We start from the raw sequence: 22221 nt of genomic DNA, 5'->3' as shown, positions 1-22221 counted from the left end.
ATTAAAATAATTATTAGAGTCAAAGTATAATATAATTTTAAAGACTTGTGATAAATATTACCAAATTTCCTTTCATAACAGTTGTACTAATTTAGACTCCTTCTAAGCAGCATATGACATTACCCCTTATCACCCTTATTCACCTTGCCTGAGTATTATTATAATTTTATTTCCACACACACGCACACACACAACACAAACAAACTTAAAACCTCCCACTTCCTACTGTCATCGCTGTCAATATCCTAGCTCAAGACAACATCAGAATCTTGTTTGGAATGCGAACTTAGCCTTTCAACTTCTCTTCCTCTTTCCGCTCTCCTTCCTTTACCCTGCCCCCCATGGTCTGTTTTCCACAGAAAAGCAATTATCTTTTTAAAAAATGTACATTAGTTTTCCTTTGCTTCTGGTCATAACAGAGTGGCTTGTATCAGACTGGACACATACGCGCGCGCGCGCACACACACAAACATACACACCTGGTTTAAGGCTTCAGAGAGCAGCCAAAGTGGGCAGAACTTGAGTAAACATGATCCTGTATAAGAAAGAAAACACACTGAGTTGAGGGGGGGGGTCTTCTCCACTGTTTTTTCTTAAGGAAATTCCTTAAGGAATTTGCTGATTTGCTTGGGAGGCATTGAAGCTGAGCAGAAAATGGTGGCCTCAAGTTTTGGTAATAATCACAAGGCTCAAAAATTGGAGTTTCGGATCTGACAAGAAAGGGAGATCTGGTCAATATTCTAGGGTTTCACTTGAGACACCTGAGGGACTATGATTTATGAGTAAGGGTAATCCAGAAATAGACCAGCCCACACAAAACCTGGGACATCTCACTTCCTGACCGGATCAAATGATTTGACCCTACTCTAACTGCCTGAGGAAAAAAACCCCAAAAACAAAAGCCCCAGAAATTTACACCTCTCCTGGAGAAATAACATTATCTAGAGCCTCTACAACTTTTTAATTTACCCAGCATCCAGCAATTAACAAAAATTAACAGATATATCAGGAGACACATCCAAATAAGCAAAAACCAAGAGAAAAAAAACAGACGATAGCATCAGATCCAAAGGAGAAAAAGATATTGATATTATTATACATGGTCTCTAATACATTCAAGAAAGTAGATGGACAACTAGTAACAGTTTTAAAAAGAACCAAATGGAAATCCTAGAATTGAAAAATACAATTACTGAAATTAAAAACTCTATAGATAGGTTTAACAGCAGGTTAGTGTAACAGGAGAGAAGGTTAGTAAACTGTTAGGTCAGTAGAAAATATTCAGTCTGAAGTATGAAGTGGGGGAAAAAATGAAAAATACATAAAAGAGCAAAAGAGAATACAGCATGTGGTGTAAAGACCTAAATTACATTTAATTGGAGTCACTTAAGTAAATAGTGAATGGTTCAGAAGCAATAGTTGAAGAGTTACTGATTACAGATTTTATGATATTAATGAAATACGTTAAACCACAGATTCAAGAAACTCTACAAGTCTTAAACCAAATAAATACAAAAAATCCCCACCTAGGCACATTGTAGTAAAGCTTCTAAAAATCAAAGACAAAGAGAATTTTTAAAATTTGGGCTAGGGAAAGAACATTACCTTCAGAGGAGTAGTAATACTAACAGCCCATTTTCAAGATAAATGATGGAATCCAGGAGACAGTGGAAGTCAAGGGTACATGTTATAATCTTTAAATGACTGAAAGAATATAGCTGCCAATGCAGGATTTTGTACAGAGAAAAATATTCTTCAAAAATGAAGGTGGAACAAATGAAAACAGAGAGAATTCATTGCCAAGAGAGCTGCGCTGAAAGAAATACTAAAGGACATTCTTCACACAGAATGAAAATGATCCCAATGGAAGCAAAGAAATGCAGGAATAAATAAATGATAAGAGGTAAATGTGTAAGAGGTAAATGTGTGGGGGAAAATACATGAATATTGACAGTATAGAACAAAAATAATATCTTAAGAGTTTAAAAATTAAAATATTTAACAATCATAACCAAAAGGCAGAAGAGGGATAAGTAGAGTTGAATTGTAAGATTCTTGCATTATCTGGGGAGTGGTAAATGTATAAATTGTAGCAGACTAATAATTCAAGGATGCATGTTGTAATTTCTTGATCACCATTAAAAGAATAATAAAATAATGTATCATTTAGAAGCTAATGGCAGAAACAGAATAATTTCCAAAATCTAAAAAAAGGTTTTAAATAGGGACATTTCTTAAAAATGTCTTTTACTATTTGCATTTCTTCTGCTATGAACTAATCTGTATCTTTTGCCCAATTTTATATTTAGATTGCTTCCTTTTCTTATTGATTTTAGATGGATATTAATATACATACTTAGAAATATGTGTATGTAAATGTTGCAAGTACTTTCTTGCAGGGATCAGTTTTAAATCTTTATGCCTTGGGCAGAACCCTAAGGGTCTGGTTTGACCACTTGATTTGACGTTAACGGGAAGAGGTCGGTTGAGTCTTATGCTTTGCACCTAGTAGGTAGGAGCTCAACTAATGAACTGAATTGAGGAGGTCAAGGGGCTAAGCAAACATGGGGTGCTACATTATTGTCATTTAGGGAGTACGGAGTTATCTGAACCTGTGACAAGAGTAGCAAATGGTGAGTGTTTAAGGCCAAAGGAGCCGAAACAAACTGGGCTGGGAAGAACTACAGGAATCTCCAGGAGAAGTTTCAGCCAGCTGCAGACTCGTGTGCTGCCTGCGGCTCTGAGTGAGGAGGATGCCTGGAACAGAAATGTGTGATGCAAACCTAATCAAAACCGGCAGGTGGCACTCTAATGACCTCCCATTGCTATCCAGACTCCCAGGGCCAAGACCGTTTTTGAGCAAGACTAGGTGGAAACTGACCCGGGCATGGGGAGCCTCCAAGCCCTAAGTTTAGGCTCTGTGCTTCCTCCAGAGGTGAAATCCCAAAGATCAAGAGTCCTGTGGTGTTTTTTTATTTTTCTATGCTTGCTTTGCCCATGGGTGCCTGTATAGCACCATCTGTTCAATTCAACTTAGACCAATATGGCTCAAACTTTGATGAGCAAACAAATTGCCTGAATCTCTTGAGAAAATGTAAATTATGATTCAGTACGACTGGGGTGGGGTCTGAGGTTCTGTATTTCTAACAAGCTCCCCAGCGATGACTCACACTTAGTCATTCTAACATTTAGAACATGCTGCCTATAAGGTCCCCCATCTCTGCAACATGGGAGGTAGGAGAGAAGCCAACCAGGACTCTGCCCTCAAAGAGTTTATAGCTTCCTAGAGTAAACTCCCACTGTAATGTGTACAATACAAGTTAAGAGTGTGTCTACTTACTGTGTGACCTTGGGCAAGTTGCATGACTTCTTTGGGTCTCAGTTTCCTCATCTGTAAAATGGGAACAGTAACAGCCTCTACCTTATTTGAAGATTAAAGCAGGATATTGTATGTAAAGCACTTAACACAGTGCCTGGCACATAGTAAGCCTCAGCAAGGCTTGGGGTACACTAAGAAAGTATGGAGCAAGACAGGGAGCCCTAGCGGGGTGGTAAACTGGAGGGAAAAAGAGGTGAGGGGCAATCTTCACGAAGGTGCCATCGCTGGAAAAGAAGGGGGTCAGGGAGGTGAGGACAGAGCCAGGAGGAGGGCCTGTCTCCAGATAAGGTGACAGACCTAAGGGTTGCTTTTGAGGAAGATTTAATAATGCTGCGGGCTAAGCAGGCTTCCTTCTGGAAACGGATGGGGTGCACAGGAGCAGATTTTCAGGCAGATCAAGCTTCGGCTTTCAGCACACTCCCCCGTTTCACATCTGTAGGTGTTTTAGGGCATTGTGGGAGGAGCTAAGAGGAGCCCAGGATCACCCTGGCCCTGCCCTCATGCAAGGCTTTGCCATAGCCGGCCCAGCCTCAGCCTCACTGCTATGGGTTCTCAGCCCTAGTACCTGAGTTTACCTATGTGCTTTAAGAAGGGTGGTGTTTCCATAGCATCTTGAAGGTCCACAAACACTTATTGACTAACTTCCAGTGCTTTGCTGAATGCTCCTGGGGATACAGAGACAAATCCACACAGCCCCTACCCTCACTGGGTGACCCTGAGGAGATAAAACATCACCATGGAAAGGAATCATCAATGATGGGCTTCAGTAGCGGTTCTTACAAATAGTGCTTTTCCTGTATGGTGAGACTAAATGACACATGAGACCTGTAGCCACTGTGGATGTGACAGGTGTTCAGGGTAACTCTTCAGACCAAGTGGTCTGACCTGATGCAGCCTGAAGGAGTGGGTCAGGGTTGGAGAGGCAGAAAGGAGGAGAAACACTGCCAACTGCTAAAGTGACACATTGGACCGTATGAAGCCAATTACATGTTATCTCGTTTAAGCCTAAACAATACTGTGAGGTCAGTACTGGTTTTACTTCCATTTCATACACGGGGGAAATGAGACTCGGAGACGCAAAGCAGCTCGTTCAAGGTTTCACAGCTGGAAGTGGTAGGTGGAGGCTATCTGACTTGGTTTATTCTCTTAAGTACCCCGTATGTGCTGTGCATCTCCTCCCCTTAATAAGTGACAGCTTTCCCCCTTGCCCTTCCCCTCCAAATACAGGGACAGTCATACACGCCTGCAGTGGAAATGGGGACTTTTGAAGGCCTGGCTAAAGAGTTAGGACTTGAATTTCTTTTTTCACTTCTTCCCCAGCACTGAAGTCTTGCTCAACTCCAGCTAAGCAATGAGGCTGGCAGGGTTGCCTCACTTCTAGAAGGCAGGCCCAAGCCTTCCTGGCCCAAACCCACTTCCTGTCCTTGTGCCTCGTTTGTCAGAAGATGATTCTCACGCTTCCTGTTGACTTCTACTTTGTTTCAGCCGGTTCAGTGACATCCTCCCGAGGGCTGCTGTTGATCTGATCAGTGAAGCCTGTATCAGGACCAGGTACATTGGGATAGTGGGGTTCTGCTCAGAGAGGGTCTGGGGAGGGCAGCCCTGAGACACACCAGAATGGGGGACTCCTGGTGGTCTGAGGACACTCTCAGATCCCCATGTGACGAGGGACTGTCAAAGACTAAGGTTAGTTTGTGAGGTTGGTTATGCTCCTGTGGGGGTGACACCAGGGGTTTGCTTTGGTGGCTTCCTAAAATCACATTGTCTGCCCATATTCCTCTGAGATTTCATCACCTTAATGTGGTTTTCTATTTCCTGGGCTGCCCAGGTAGCATTGTTCTGGGTTGTAGCAAGTGCTTCTTGGGTTCAGACAGGTTTATCTGGGACTGACTAAGGCACAGTTGGTGTGAGGCTTGAAATTGTGCTGAGCTGACCAAGTTAGGGGCTTGTGATTAAGTCCTGACTCCTTGTTTTTCTTGTGGGGAAGTCACTTCCCTTCCCTCTGAACCTGTTTCCTCATCCACAGGAATGTCAAAATATCTCTATGTTGTGGGATTTTTGCGATGCTTAAACAGGACAATGATTTTGAAAGTGTTTTGTAAACTGTAAGATGGTATTCTTCCAGGTTTTATTTCATTTTCTAAATGGAACTAGACTTTTTAAAAATGATAACATCATAGTTGAAAAAAATCCAAACAAGGCAGTGACAGTTTTAACATAATTCCCTGAAGATTACTAGTATTGACACCTTGGTGTATAGACTTCTAGAATAAAACAATTAAAAACAGTTTTTATTGTGGTAAAATACACATAACAAAAAATTTACCATTGCTAAATGTATAGTTCATCCCTGCCATCCATCTCCAGGACTTTTTCATTTTCCCAAAGAGAAATTGTACCTATTGAACAATAACTTCCCATTCCACTGTCCCCCTGGAACCTGGCAACCACCATTCTGCTTTCTATCTCTATGAATTTGACTACTTTAGGTACCTCATATATAAGTGGAATCATATAGTACTTGTCTTTTTGTGACTGCCTTATTTCGCTTAGCATGATATCGTCAAGGTTGATCTGTGGTATAGCATGTGTCAGAATTTCCTTTCTTTTGAAGGCTGAATAACATTTCATTGTATGTAGAGACCACGTTTTGTTTATCCATTCTTCTGTTGATGGACATTTGGGTTGTTTCTACCTTTTGGCTCTTGTGAATAATGCGGCTATGAATATGGGTGTACAAACATCTGTTTGAGTCCTTCGAATTCTTTTGGGTATATACTCACAAGTGGATTTGCTGCATCATATAGTAATTCTATTTTTAATTTTTTGAGGAGCCTTCATACTGTTTTCCACAGTGGCTGCACCATTTTACATTCTTATTAGCAGTGCATGAATGTTCCAATTTCTCCACATTCTCACCAACACTTGTTATTTTCTCTTCTTTTTTTTGATAGTAGCCATCCTTCGTGTATGCAGTGGTATCTCATTATAGTTTTGATTTGCATTTTCCTAATGATTAGTGATGTGGAGCATCCTTTCATGTACTTGTTAGCCATTTGTTTATCTTCATTGGCAAAATGGTCTATTTAAGTCCTTTGCCCATTTTTTAATTCACACTGTTTGGGTTTTTCTTGTTGAGTTATAGGAGTTCTTTATATATTCTGGAAATTAACTAGACTTCTAGACTTTTAAATATTTTTATTGCAAACTCTACTTGCTATCCTGTAACCTTTTTCACTTAATATCTCTTGAATATCATCTCATGTTAATTTATAAATATCTATCTTGTCTTTCTTAACAGCTGTGTAGTATTCCAGTACATGGGTGTACTATGATTTATTAAACCAGTCTCCTACCGATGGGTGTTTATGTTGTTGCCAATTTATTGGTATAGTTATAAACAATGCTGCAGTAACATCACTGAACATACATTTTTGCATACAATCATTATTTCCTTAGCATAAATCCTTACAAGTTGATTTCTGGGTGAAAAGTTATACATATACTTACAGTTTTAATTCCTTTTTCCAGATTCCTCTAATAAATGTCATACCACTTTATTATTTTCAATTTCATATCCACTTTTATTAAAACAACACAAAGCTAACAATAAAAATAGTGATTCCTTGGCCCACCTTCCATTTCCTAGTTCTCCCTATCAGAGACAACCATTTTCAATTATCTTAGTTGTTTCTATTTCCAAATAAAGTACCTAATGTGAGTGTTTTTTCTATTTTAATCATTATCTATTGACTTCTTATTATGAAAGGTAAGATATAGCACTCTTTTTTTTTTTTTTTTTTTTGTATTTTAAATATATTTGTAAATTTTATTCTATACATCTATTTTGAGCACCACCCCTGAGGTCCAAAGGAGCGAAGTGAGTTCTCAAAGACCTGTAGGTGACTTCGGTAATGGGCCTCTTCGTCTTGCCTGTCTGCTGTGCAGGGAGTCCTTTGTGGAGTTATTGTTCGATTCGTTGTAAATTCCAGGGGAGCTTTACAGAGGCTCACCTCACGCCGCCATTTTGATGACCTGTCTCAGATATAACACTCTTATATCATTTTATCAACATTATTGCTCCACATCTTCTTCATATGGTTATATCACAAATTTTGGTTAAATCAATATTCATGTTTATGTTATATAAGTAAGTGATGCTATGACTATGTAAGCATTGTTTTCTGAGCTACGTAATATATTATTATTATTACTATTATTATTGCCTTTCTTTTGCCTATTTTCCCCCCTTTGAGTTGATAGTTGCCTCGGTTTTTCATTTCCTTGATTTTTATATACATATCACTGATTCCTTTCCAACAGAGATATTAAAGTTCTCTCAATATGAACAGACACATCAGATAATTTCTCAGTTTCCATCTTCTTTTCTTTCGTTTATTCCTCGGACACATCTCCCCACAGCCTTATCCTACTGCTGCAGTCTGGGCTGGTTGCTCTCTTTTCCTACTGCTCAGTATTGTCCTGGCATTTCCCTACCGTCATCTTAGGAATTCCCTCTTCATTCTCTTATGTAGGCCCTTTCTCTTTTTGATCCCACTTTTTTGTTTGTTTGTTTGTTTGTTTTTTTATACATTTTTTAAAAATTGCGGTAAAATATACCTAACAAAGTTTATCATTTTAACCCTTTTTTTAAAAGTACTCAGCTCATTGGCATTAAGTACATTCATATTGCTGTGCAACCATCACCGCCATCCATCTCTAGAACTTCTTTGTCTTCCCAAATGGACCTCTGGACCCATTAAACACTAACTCTGCAGCCCCTACCTGGCAACACCATTCTACTTTCTGTCTTTATGATTTTGAAGAGAATCATATAGTATCTATCCTTTTGTGTGAATTCCCACATTTTCTTCTTCATTTACTTCCTTATTTTGGTGGCATACATTTTCTAATACATAGGAAGTAAGTTTTTTGAGTTTTTGACTGTCTGAAAAAAGGGCTGTATTTTATCCTTATACTTGTTTAAGGGACTGGCTAGATTTAGAATATTGGATTGGAAATAATTTTCCCTCCTAATTTTAAAGACAATGCTTCATTGTCTTCAATCTTCTAATTGTTGAGAAGTCCTATGCTATTCGATTCTTGATTTTTGTGACCTGGTTTTATACATATGGAAGATTTTAGGATTCTCTCTTCATCCCTGGGGTTCTTAAATTTCATTGGTAAGTATTTTTTCGTTCATGGTGCTGTATACTGAGGAGACCCTTTCCATCAGACTACTCATGTTATTCAATTCTGAAAAAAATTCTTGAATTATTATCTTAAAAATAATTTCTTCCTCTTCATGTTTTCTTTTCTCTGTTTCTGGAACTCCTCTCATTTGGATGTTGGATTTTAGGGTTTATCCTTTCATTTTCTTGTTTTTCATCTCCAATTTGGGAAATCTGTTTTTTATTTTCCTTTTGGGAAGATTTTCTCAATTTTATGGTCACACCCTTCAACTGCTTATTTTTATTTCAACCCTCATTATAAAAAAGATTCTTATTCTTGCTTCTTTTGTAGCCCTATGTTCTTGTTTCATGGATGTAATATCGTTATTTCTCTGAAAATACTAAAGTGTCTTTATTTCCAGCTTACTTCTGCTCCCCGCATTATATCTATTATTCTTGAATTTCTTTTGTGTTATTTTGTTCTCTTTCAAAGTGGAGGCTTTCACAAATGTTTGGTGATTCCTTGTTGAATGTTCATGTTTATGATCAAGGAACCAGATACTGATTGGAGGTTTTGTGTGTGTGTGTGTGTGTGTGTGTGTGTGTGTGTGTGTGTGTTGGCTGTTGGGCATCTCTGTGGGGTAATCAAGTAGGCAGATCAGACCATGTGGTTGGAGACCTGTCTAGATCAGTCGAGTTCTATTGAGAAAAACTCTCTGATCTCCTGCTTAGAGGCTATAAGCCAGGCTGCCAGCATTCTGGGAGGCCATGAGGGGAAGGAAGGTAGGGTCTCATCATTCAACATGTAGCTTTTGAAGAATTCCCACCTTCCTCTATCCTGCTTCCCTTCCCTTTATCGTGTAGTGACTTAGCTTTGCCCTCTGTGTGCCCAGTGTCCCCAGGTCTGAAGCTTCTCTGTTTTAGTTTCTCCAGAAAAGAAACCTCCTCCTCCTCCTGCTGGAGTGAGAGAGGGCTTGTCAATTAAGTGCTTTGTAAATACACCATACTTCCTGTTTTCAGCTCCACCCCACCCTGTCTTCTGATGTAGCTGGCACCTCCAATTCCTGAGCCTTTCTGGGGTTCAGAGGCACAGCACTGATTGCTTCTGGCTGGCATTGAGTTTCCAGCCTTCTCTGATCCACCCGACCAGCTACCACTTACTTTTCCAACTTCCAAGATTCTGTTGACATCTTTTGTCCACTGTTGCCTCCTCTTTTGTACTCTGTCTTGGTGGGTTTCTACCTTTGAAAATTCTTGTCCTGTCTTTTTTGTGGTGTTTCAGGAGGAAGTAAAGATACATGTATTCAATCCATCATGGTAACTGAGATGGTTATAGTAGCATTTTCATTCCAACCAGCATAGTCTGAGAGCATTGGCTTCCTCACATTTTTATTAGCACTGGGTGTTGTCATTTGTTTTAAACTTTGCTAATTTGATAAGCAAAAAGTGATATCTCTGTCATTTTAATTTACATTTTTAGAAATTATTAATGATATGATTGAGGATCTCCTTATATGTTTATTAGCCATTTGTATGCCTTCCTCTTATTTATATCCATTGCTCATTTTTCTACTGGGGTAGGATAATTGTTAAATTTTTGATGTATGTTCAGCTCTGTAAAGAGGCTTAGGCTCAATCCCTTATTTTCTTGTATGTGCAGTCTCAGAGCCCAGGCTTCAGAAAATAGCAATTCTTAATGATTGCGTCTAAAATTTTTGGTGATTTTTTTTCCTCCCTTGGATTACAAAAATAATCTGTACAAATTTTTCTGCAGAAAATTTGGAAAAAACAGATCAACACATACACACAAAAGAAAATGTAGATTGCCCAGAGATAGCCACCAGCTATAAATATATTCTTACAGACTTTTTTCTGTATGTTTACTTATAAAAATAAAAGCAGTCATTTTATTTTGTATTCATGCTTTTTACTAAATCATAATTTGTTTTCATATGATTATACATTTGTCCTATGACATCATCATTAGTGGCTACATGCTATTCCATTGTGTGGATATATGATCATTTATTTAGTCAATATCCTATTGATGGATTTTTAGGTTCTTATTGGTTTAAAATTTTAATTCAAAGTCTTTTGATCATGAACTCATTTAACCTTGTTTCAACCGCATATCTGCTTAGCAATCTCTTTTTTTGTGGGGGAAGGATAAAGGTAAACTTTAATGCTTTTCCGGTTAAATTATTACTAATTCCAAATTAATGAATACAGACTCATGGAGATTTTCTAGCACTTTCTGTCTTTTCTGGTTAAATTAATACTAATTCCAAATCAATGAATACAGACTCAAGGAGATTTTCTAGCACTTTCTGTCTTTTTTTCTGTGGGACAGGCGGAGAAGGGTCACTCTTAGATTCTCATTCTTTTCCTCCACAACTTTTGATTAGAGTGAACATGATGAGGGGCAAAAGCACCAGGAGGAGTCAGGTTTGGAATGATGAGAAAAAAGAAGCAGATCAGGCAGGCATCTGAAGAAATCATCCAAGAAATAGTAGCTTAAAAGAGAGGAAATCTGAAAGACCAAACTGGTCTAAGAGTTGAAGATCTGAATTCTGTCCCGGAGTCTGCCACTGCAGCCTTGGGCGGCTTGCTCACCCTCTCTGGTTTCCTCGTTGTCAGTCGTCATCTAAGGTGGATTTCTAAGCTCTCTTGTATCTTCTGAGGTTCTATGAATATGGATTTTGTCACACGAACTATGTGATCCTGGATGCGTTTCTTAACCTCTCTGAGACTTGCTTTCCTCATCTGTAAAGTGGGAACACTAATAGCTCCTTCATAATATTGTTGTGACTGGATGTGTGTAAAGTGTTTGTCGTAGGGCCTGTCCCATATTAAGTATCCAATAAATGAAAGCTATTTTAATTGCATGCCAATTGTTATGCAAGAAGAAGACAATTATATCCTCCCACACTCTGTGTAGGAACTCTGCCTTCTCAAAAGTTGTTTTCAAAGTTCAGTCTGCAGCTGGGACAGAAGCCAAGGGGCATAGTACACAGTCACCAGTAGCCGCAGACCTCCCTCTTCAGTTCATTCTTCTCCAGGGCTTGGACGCTGTCCAGATGTGGGCCAAGTAAACAGGCAACTGTTTAACACAGATAAGTAGGATGCATGAATGTTGGTTGACAGGGGAAGAAATAAACCCCACTTTTCAAATATAAAATATCCATGAGTGTAACAGAGGGGAACTGACCCCTAGATCACATGAATCACCAATGTAGGGATACTATTAAGAAAAAGCCGACATACTTTCAAGTTGTGATTAATAAGCATGGAGATGGGAGGAAGAAGTTGTGGATATAGCTGAAATTTTGCTCTTTGCTGCCATGCGTTTTTGGACAAATTACCCTTTTCTGTAAAAACAGGAGGCTGGTTCTATTTTTGTTCCCCAAAGGATGGTCTGTGTACTATTGGTGGAATGGAAAGTGATGTTACATGGCACAGAGATGAACATTTGACAATTTAATAGTCATGCATTTATTTTATGGAATACTAGGGGAAAATAACTAGCAATTAATTCCATGATTTCATAGATATGGTTGTTTAGGATAAGGCTAACGTAGGATTGAAGTTCATTTTTTAAAAAGTGAGTCAGTTAAAAGAAAAATTCAAAGATGATATGCAGAAATGGAAAACATTGTAAAGGGGTAAATTGGAACATCAGATGTGGTGGGCAGCATAACAGCTCTCCAAAGACGTTCGTGTCCGAATGCCCAGAACCTGTGTATGTTACCTATATATAGCTACAAGGACATTGCAGATGTGATTAAGTTAAGGATTTTGAGATGGGGAGATTATTCTATCAAGAAAAACTCTCTAATCTCCTGCCTGAAAGATACAAGTCAGGCTGTCAGCGTTCTGGGACGCTATCAGGGGAAGGAATCTGGGGTCTCACCACTTAATATGTAGCCTTTGAAGAATTCCTGCTCCCTCCATCCTGCTTCCCTTCATAAGTTAGTGACAGTCTTTTCCTGTGGTGTGCCCAGCGTCCCCAGGTCTGGAGCTTCTCTGGTTTAGTTTTTCCAGAGAATAAACCTAGTCCTTCCAGCCTGCTGGGCTGGATTACCTGGGTGGGCCCAGTGTAATCAAAAGGGTCTTTATAGGAGGGAGACAGGAGGATCAAAATCAGAGAAGGCAGTGTGATAACAGCAGCAGCTCTTGGAATAATGATGCAGCTATGAGCAAAGGAATACTGTGGACTCTAGAAGCTGGAAGTGGCAAGAAGCTGATTCTTCCCTAAGAGCTTCCAGAAGGAACCAGCCTTGCCAGCACCTTGAGTTTAGCCCTGTCTCATTTTGGACATCTGATCTCTAGAACTGTAAGAGAATAAATTTGTGTTGTTTTAAGCCATTAAGCTTGTATTAGGTTGGTGCAAAATTGCGTTTTTTGCAATTATTTTAAACCTTTTAAACCGCAATTACTTTTGCACCAACCTAATACTAATGTGTTATGGTAGCCCACAGGAAATGAATACACCAGACCTTACGTGCACTTGACATTGGTTCATTCTGCAAATTCAGCAATTCCCCATTGTATAGCAAATGAATGTTGGCATGAATAAGATGGTCTTTGGTCATCTACCTCCCACTATCTAGGAGAGGGTTGACCCTGCCAAGACATTGAGCAACTGGCCAAGGAGAGGCAGGGCTTTCAGTGCCTCCAGGAGGGTGCTTTGCATCTAGAAGACAGGAACTGTCAACTGTTATCATTTGGTTCAACCTGCTCATTTTACAGATGAAGAAACTGAGGATCAGAGAAGGGAAGTAACGAGCCACATTACCTGTGATGGGGCTGATTCCGCAGAGAAGAATAAACAGCTGAATTCCTAAGGCAGTGGGAGGGAACAGCAGCAGGCAGAAGCTGACTGGGTTCTCACACCAGGGTGCGGAGCCCTGAGAAGGGGTGGGGAGCCCTGAGAAGGGTGCAGAGCCCTGAGAACGGGTGGGGCCTGCACCTTTGCTGGGGGTGGAGGGTGGATCTTGCCACCTTTGATCACCTTCTCTATGACTGGGCCTCTTGCTCTCACACTGCTTCCTCTAATATCTCTTATCAGGCTTTTAATAACCATCCTGTCAACACACGACTTTGGAAAATCGTTGAAACAGCAACATGCTTGGAGAAAGGGCTCCCTTGTTGTCCCCAATCCTGACTTCAGCACTTAAGTTAACATCGTCTCTTCTGCCTGGCCTGCTCCCCTCCAAGGGACGCTTATTTTACAGAAGGGATGTTTCTACTGTGATTATCAGGAAACTTGATGTTTCATTTCTGCATATCATAATTTACGAGTCAAAATTTGCCTCTGTGGAACGGACATTCCTGAATAAAATCCAGTCTCCTAATTTTGAGCAGAAAATATTTTCCCTATAAAGGCCACAAGACCTCCTGGTTGTAATTTTCAAAGTGGATCTTAAGACCTGTGTTGTATTAGATAGGAATTGATGAAAACTAGTGTGAAATTCCTCCGAGAGCCCATGGATTGTCATTTACCATATTAGGTTGAAAGTATAAATGATTAGGGTCTTGTCCCCCTTATTTAGACAATGGTCACCAGACAAGTGACCCCCAGAGAAGCAATCTTTACATTCTGGTTGACCTATGGTTGACATTCCAGGTAGTTCTACCACGCAAAGTCCCAAATATCATGTTGTCAGTTAATAGGTGTTTAGAAGATGTGAAGTTGAAAAAAATTGTAGGGTGGAAACTTTACATCTGTAGAACCAGCGTATACTATATGTTTACAGGATGGGATACCATCAAATTGGGCTAATTAGGGAGTGACTGCAGAAGGAATTAATTCTTTTTTTTTTTTTTTTTTTTATGTGCAAGGACCTTATTCAGAAGTATTCCAGGGAGCAGAAACAAGGAGGCAGGATATGGAGGGGGGAGAGTCAATATGAGGGTTCGTTCTCAAATTAGCTACCATCTGATATAAATAAAAAGCATTGGATGGCTCGATCTCCATCTTCCAATAGCCATATGAACAACTGTTATCTGCTAGAGGAAGGATTTCTCTGTCAGCCTCTGTCTCCCAATGGTGGAAGTTTTGCTCCATTGGGTGTTAACTCCCCTACATGTCCACGCTACATAAGTGCCTAGGGAGACCCACAGCACCTCGTGTCTCAATAGCAGGCAGTCTAAGACTTGTGCTTGGTGGTGATGAGCCAGAGCCAGATCATGCAGAGCCATTTCTATCCTCGATCTGGTTGCTTCTGCCAATACTGTCTCTCATTGCTTTAGCTTTTTTTTTTAAAGTCTTGACTCGTGGGGAGTTTGTGATCAATGAAAAACTCCACAACCTTTTGTTTCCCATTAATGACTATCGTGTTCAGTATGTGGGCAATTGATTTCCTTTTCGAACTTCAATGTTGCACTCATTTATCTCTTTTAAGTTTCATCCTGTTGATGGTGGCCCCATTGCTTCAGCTGGTCAACATCATTTTGTACCTTGCTTGGTTCTGTCATCCAGAATATGAGGTAATTCTTCCTAGTTCTGAATCATTTCCAGTGCCCTCGTGTGGATGTAAAATGGCTTTGAAATTACAGAGAGATGACAAATGGGAAGTGAGGGGAAACCTACCAACTCTTCATTCTGTCACTGTCACTTCTGTTAGATTGGGGTTGTTCTACTCATGCTGGGCGTGTGTGCCTACCTTAGTCGAGGTTCTCCCAAAGGCAAAGCTTGAGGCAAGGACCTGGGTGCAGGTAGTTTACTTGGGAGATGGACCCACAAGGCAAGAGTGAGAGTGTCAGGTGAGTGAGCCAGAGAAAGGAGAAGAGTCAATAAAGGCATATTCTGAGCTCATTACCCTATGGACAAAGAGGGTTCAATCTCACTGGAGACATTCTGAAGAATCATGTAGAGTGGGCCCCAGAACTGTCCCACTGAAGGCCAGGAGGCTGGGATACTTATCCACCCAATTCTCATCTCCCTTTTGGTGCAAGTTACTGTCGGGGGCATTAACTCCCCTACACCGCTAAGGTCTGTACATGCTGAACAGACTTCTACAGCTTCAGAGCAAGCCCAGGGGCTGGGAAGCAGAGGGCCACTGCTGCGGGAACTTAAGGAGGGCCTGGTGACATGCATCAGTGAGCCGAGGGGTACCCCAAGAGTTGGTCACTCAAGGAAACTGACTATGGGTAGGGTAAAAGGAATGTTTATATGAGATGCCGTGAACTCCCACTGTCCTGCTCTTCAGGCTGATGGTATCAATTCTGTTCCATCCTTTCACCGTTCTGCACCGTGCAATGCTATATCCAGATACTTGGGGTGGAAACTTTGTGAAGCAGGGCCTTGCCTCAAGCTCTCACACTTTCCCAGGTCAGAACTGCCACTCCATCCTCACCTCCATCCCTTGGGGCTTACAGGTGCCCAGTGTGGTGGTGGTGGGGGAGGTTGTTGGGGGTGTTGAAGTTCCATGAGCACCTACTGATGGGGAGTTGGTGGCTTGAGGGTTGCTCCCTGCAGTCACAAGGCCTAGGCACTAGATGGTGGGGACCAAGTTAGGCAAGTATCTCTCCTTGCCCTGGGGAAGCCTGAAGGTTGGTGAGGTGGCCTACCTCGTTAGGCTTCACCTGAATTTCAGCAAGCGATCTGTTTATATCAATTTGGTCCACAGGAAGTACTGCGCCCAGGAAAATCAGAGAAATATTCTGCCTCCCCTCAAACCTAAATCTGGTCTGAGACCATTCTTTAGTTGAAATTGCTATTTGCTTTGGAGATAGGATTGTGTCTTTTGGCCTAAGACAGAGTCTACAACCTTCTGTAAAGAGATTGTAAAATATTTTAGGCTTTGCCACGTAATGATCTCTGTTGCATCTTCATCTCCTCCTCCTCCTCCTTCCCCCTCTCACTCCCCCATCCTCTTCCTCGTTTTTTTTTTTTTTTTAAAACCAGTTCTGGAGGCTGGAAGTCCAAGATCAGGGTGCCAGCATGGTTGAGTTCTGGTGAAGGCCCTCTTCCAGGTTGCGGATGGCAACTTCTCGTTGTGTACTCACACGGTGGAAGGGCCAAAAGGAATTCTTATGATCTGTGCCATAGAATTGGGGACCCTTCTATTGAAGCTCACTGATAACGAGTGTCCATGTCACTCTTGTACCTGCTGGAGTGACTTGGCCAAAAGGTTGGATTTTAAAAAGGTCCTAAAGCCAAGGAAAATAATTTGCAAAGAATTTTGAGAAAATTATCTTGCTTTGTTAAGTTTGGATAGATTCTTATTTCTCTTCAGGTGAATTCCTAAGGAGAGACTGAATCACGGGTTGCACATTTTTCAGGGTTTGGTTCACGCAGCTAAACTGCGTACCAGGAAAACTCACACCTAGTGGTAGCCCATTGGCACTGGCACTGGTAGCGGAGAGTGCTGGCTTCTCTGTGCTCGTGTCTGAACTTCACAGTCTAATGTTTTAAGATCTCATACATTTGTTGGATGAAATATGGAATCTCTGCTGTTCTACCTGAAATGTTTTTTTATTAGGAGCAAGGTGGAATATGGTGTGTTTGTTTGCTCCCTGTATTTTTAAAACTGTGTTGTTAATTGCTTCTTGTTGCTCATTTTTTTTCACGGGGGAGTTCTATATTAGAGTTCTAAATGCTATAAATGCTTTGATGAAAGAAAGCAGCAGCAGCAGAGGACAGCAATGAAAATATCTCTAACTTAAAAAGCATTCATTGCAAGTTTTTAATTCATTCAGCAAATGTTAAGAGCCTACTCCATGCTAGGTGCTGCCCTAAATGCCACCCTAAAGATAAAATATAGAAAAGTCCTGGCTAATGTTTTTTTCTTCAGTACTTACTGAACAGCCCAACAGACTAATGTTTCTTTATTTTCTGTTTCCCTTGTATTTTCCTTCTTTTCTGTGAGCTCGTTTTGTTGACTGCTCTATCACTGCGGCCTAGAACAGTACAAGGCACTCAATAATATTCACTGAACGGTCGAATACATGATCTTTCATTCCTGGTAACTTTGACTCATTGGCTTACCTGGTAATGGGAATTTGGCTGAAACTGCTTGATCCAATCAGCTCAGGTTGGTCAGAAACATTTCATTTCTTTTAAGCCCTGTCATTTCATTAGAGTGGTTTGGGAGTAGGTAAAACCGGTGCCACCCTGTCTGGGTAAAGGTATGTGAACAGAGATATTGCTTTTGTCTAGAGATAGTCACACTGTTTATGTAGGTGTGATGTCAACAGACCTTGGGGTTGCCAGGTGTGAACCAAATTAGCAATTAACAGTATCATGTCATCCTTTCCTGTGGAGGTAGCTGTCACTCTGGGGTGTGCATAGTAACTGTTGAGGGTCTGGGTGGGGTCAGGGCTGACAGTAAAACTGAAGCTTGGGGGAGTGCAGGTTCTGAAGCCAGGAAGACAGCCAAGAGGCTGTAGACAGTTCCAAAGTGGGAGGAAGTCCACGCTTCAGGTAGGCTGCTGGGGAAGGAACTGTGGCAGGTCTAAGAGCTTCACGGGAGCATGGCAGGATATCAGGTTCCGTCAGTAAGGAAAAAAAGGTCAAGCAGAGACTCTTGAAACCTCAGTTTACCCCATGGATGAGGATGAGGGCTCTTCCGTTCTGAGTACCAGCAACCAGGCCAGGACCCTGATGGGAAGGTCTGTTACAGCCTCAGCCTAAATTGTCCTCGTATTTCTCACCTGCAAGAGCCACTTTTCAGCAAGCTGCAGCTGGAAACCTGCAGGGGGTGAAGTACCCGGCTGGCAAGTGGTGCTAGGGCCAGAAGCAGGCTCCATTTTCAGACAGACATAATAGAAAAGGGAAGGAACAGCAAGGAGGTTTGGAACCTAAAATACCTCATAGCAAATTCATCATACTCAATTCTTGCCTCCAGCCAATTGGAATTTGAAATTTAGGGGACAAATTCTGACAGAAGAGCTGGATTGGGAGCCCGAGTTGCTTTGGGTAGTTAGTTGGTGAGCACTGTTTGTTCAAGAAGCAACTGAGGATGCAATAAAGACAACAAATGGAACTTTCTTTTCCCTTTGAGTAGGTACAGGGATATCCTAGGCTGGCCAGTTCATGGCTGGCTGGGCCAAGAGTCGGGGACCAATCAGAAGTGGGCATTTTTAAAATCAAACATGAACTGGTTACCATTCCTTATCCGGAAAGGGAAATTTATCATCTGGTGAAGGCTATGGCATTCTGTAGACCACCTAGCAAGTCATTCAGCCAACCAATATTTATTGAATGCCCACTCTACGCCAGGCACTGTGGTAGAGAGTAAGATAAACTTCTCTATTTAAGGCATCAGCACATAGCATTTTTAAATTCTTACTTTCACATTTCTGTTGCATTTTATGTAGTAGCCCTTTATACGTTACTCGGTGATAATTGTGGGTTCAGTTCCAGACCATCACAATAAAATGTGTCGTAATCTTTTTGGTGGTGGACGGTCTTGCCTTCAATTCGTAAAAAACACAGTATCTGTGAAATGCAATAAAGCAAAGCACAACAAAAGGAGGAATGACTGTATTTTAAGGGCATTGACAATATTACAGAGAAAAAGAATTCCATGATCATTTAGCCCTATTTTCACCCAGGGAACAGCCCCGGCTGTACCTTATCTTCTTACTCTGGTTATGTTTCCTTACAGCATTTGTCATGACCTGACAGAAATCAACATGTCTATTTGCTTATTGTCTGCCTTCCTCATTAGAATATAAGCTCCATAGGGATGGGATTGGGGGTGGGGTATGCCTTTTATAGTTGTGTGGTTGAATCCCTAAGGCCTGGAACAGAGCAAGCACTAAACTCACAGCTGATAAATGAAAGATTTTCCTCTCTCTATGAAACCACTTCTCACCTCAAGGTCCAAGTGAGTAATTTTTTAAATAAAAAAAAAACTACTATTATTATTAATATTTTTTATTACAAAAGTAAAAGATGTTGCTTTAGGGATTGTAGGTGCTATAGACTGAGTTTAAGACCTGGGCTAGAGAAAAGTCATAATTCCCATGACCCGAATCCCAGTTCTTTCACCACCTAGGTTTACTTAAGTTTAGCCTTTCATACCAGTGAAATCCTCTCTGTATGGTAATTTTTCTTAGAATTTGGGGCCCTTCCAGAAAGTGCTATCTGCCTTCCATTTGGAGTTATAGCCACCAAACCATTGACTCATTCTTTCACTTTCATTAAAGCATATTACACAAGTGTTTACTAAATGCCTGTTGCTGGGGGATATTAAGACAATCAACATTGTACCTGTGCTCAGTGAGCTTCAGTTTTTTGGGGAGCTCAGAGACCTCCATGACCAAAAAGCTGTGCTGTGTTCAGTCAAGTCTCCTGTGAAGATGCATAGCTCTTCTTGAGCTCAGAGGAAGGAGCACTCACTTTGGGGTTTTAGGTATCATGGTAGGCTTCCTGGAGGAGGTAGCATAAAAGTGAGACTTCAGAAGGCAGAGAGGAAGTCAGGCTGGACAAGCTTAGGGAACACCTGTAGTGCACAGGGCAGTGGGAGTCAATAAAAGGCCCAGAGAAGAAGGGACCTGTCCATTTGGGGCATGCAGTGGAGAGTCTGGTCAGACCCAGGTGGGTGAACTAAAGGAAGTAGACTGTAGAAGTGGGTTGGAGTTGCTTTGGGAGGGCCTTGAATGCTGGACGTTGTAGTTTGTATTTTATCACAAAGGCTGCCAACAGGATGCCAAAACAAGTTTTGGAGCCAGTGATGCTCTGAACACAGTAGGATTTTAGAAAGATTACATATTTTGATGGCTGTGTGGACTGCTGGGCTGGAACAAGAAGAAATTAGAGGGAGAGAAGTTTGGGAAGGGCGGGGCAGCTAAATAGGAGACTTTGGACCCGGGAGGAGATTCAGGGGAAAAATACTGGGAAATGGACTCATGTGAGTTTATGAAGGTAAAGTCTTTTGGGTTTGGTGACCATGCAAGTGAAGTAAAAGCTGGGGAAGGGGATAATTAAGGGTGATTTGATGAAGCCTTCGTACGTAGGGGAGTGATGACACTATTGGCAGAAACATGAAGATTGTTTTGGAAATTTCAGCTGGGGCAAAATGAGGATCTATTTGGGGTTTAGACATGAGGAGCTGGAGGTGGTGGTAGGACGTCTGGTGGATGTATCCAGCCGGTCATCAGTATCCAGCCAGCCATTAGGAGTCCCTTGCCCAGCCTGATCTATGTCCCTAAAGCTTAGCAGAAAATACTGCCCCCAAAATACAGAGAAATTAGGCTGAATTAAACCTTTGATTTTGAGGTATCTGCTTATCTGATTCAACAGAGCATTACCTATGCCCCATCTGCTCAGAGTTTTCATGGCAGGCCCATGTGTATCGCGCCACCTTTTGTGAATGTGTGATGCGGCTGGAGTCCGGACCTCTCCTAAGGCAGCTGGTCCACTCCCGCCTCCCCCAGCGGTGGAGCCTGGCCTCTGTTTCCTGAGTCTCAGAACTTGTGGCAGGGAAGATGCTGGAATGCTCATGCCTGCTCTCAAGGACTGTGACATTGACTCCTTTGGCTCTCTCCAAGAAAGACCTTGTACTGGGACCCAGCAAACCCCTTCCTAATTAATAGTTTATGAAGGCAGAGGGTGGGGCAACCACCACTCACCTTTCCTACCTTCACAGAGCTGAGTTTGTAACTTCTATGCCTCTTAGAGGCTGCCTCAGTCTTCATTTCCACTTTATTTTCCCTGGATGGGCATACTGGAAGCAGGGAGTAGGGCAAAGGTTGTTGAGAAAGCTCAACCAACACAGAGGAAAGAGATTATTAATACAGGGCTTTGATACATCTGAGAGCTTTGCCAAGCAAAGCCCATTCATTAAGATGGGGCTAACACACCAGTCCTGACAAACACCAGTTCTGAGTCCAGGCTGGGTGGGAGGGGTGGTGGCTTGGAAGATGACACCAACATTTTCTGCAGGGCCTGGTCTGCCATTAGGTGACTCAATGTGTTTCCCAGGACTTCAGCCAAGAGGCAGGGACAAGAGTTGCAGCCTTTCTTTATTTTTTCCTCTTGGGATGGGACTGTTCTGTCTTGGCACTAGGCCCACAGGAAGCCCTCTCTGCCTAATTACCTCTCTGTCTGTGAGCTCATTGCCCAGAGCACAACTTTAGGCAGGGAAGTAGAGCCCCAGAGCCTAAAGAGATTCTATGATGTCCCAAGTCACCGGGCTTGGACTAAGATCTGCTTGGGTTTAAACTCCAGTTTCTCTGGGCCTCAGTTTTCCAACATATAAAATAAAGGTAATAATTTCAGCCTCACAAGCCACTTGTGAGATTGAGGGAGGTAATGTATGTAAAGCACTTAGCACAATACTCTAGCCCAATAACTGGTAGTTATTATTAACAGTCCCCCTTCTTGAGTGGCAGTATGGTGGTTGTTAATAGTGTAGTTTCTGGAGTCAGACAAATCCACAGTAGGTGGGTTTGAATCTTGAGTCCTCTTTTTTTCCCTCATTGAGTGACCTTGGGCAACTTCATCTTGCTGAGTCTCAGTTTTCTCATTTATAAAAATGGGAATAATAACAGTACCTATCTGGCAAGGTCACTGTGTGGACTGAATGATACAAACCAAGCATTTAGCACAATTTCCAATACATACAAATGGTACAACAGAAGTGAACTACGTACTCTTATTATTATTGTGATCTTTTCAACCCTATATCCTTCAGAATCTAGATCAAGGTGCGATCCTTA

General features: G+C 41.4%; 1 protein-coding gene across 2 annotated transcripts in view; it reads left to right on the top strand.

Annotated features, from left to right (window-relative positions):
- The first annotated feature begins 4814 nt into the window (after positions 1 to 4814).
- Positions 4815 to 22221, top strand: part of NDEL1 (nudE neurodevelopment protein 1 like 1) — a 48697-nt gene continuing 31290 nt past the window's right edge. Inside the window, exon 1 of one of the 2 annotated variants that reach the window (XM_074320843.1) lies at positions 4815 to 4930. The gene's annotated coding sequence lies outside the window, so the exon portion shown is untranslated. The remainder of the gene's footprint in view (positions 4931 to 22221) is intronic. The other variant, XM_019745163.2, reaches the window with a different exon arrangement.

The sequence above is a fragment of the Rhinolophus sinicus genome, linkage group LG15 (assembly GCF_036562045.2).
Source record: "Rhinolophus sinicus isolate RSC01 linkage group LG15, ASM3656204v1, whole genome shotgun sequence".
Taxonomy (NCBI): Eukaryota; Metazoa; Chordata; class Mammalia; order Chiroptera; family Rhinolophidae; genus Rhinolophus; species Rhinolophus sinicus.
This window is presented reverse-complemented; position numbering and strand designations above follow the sequence as displayed.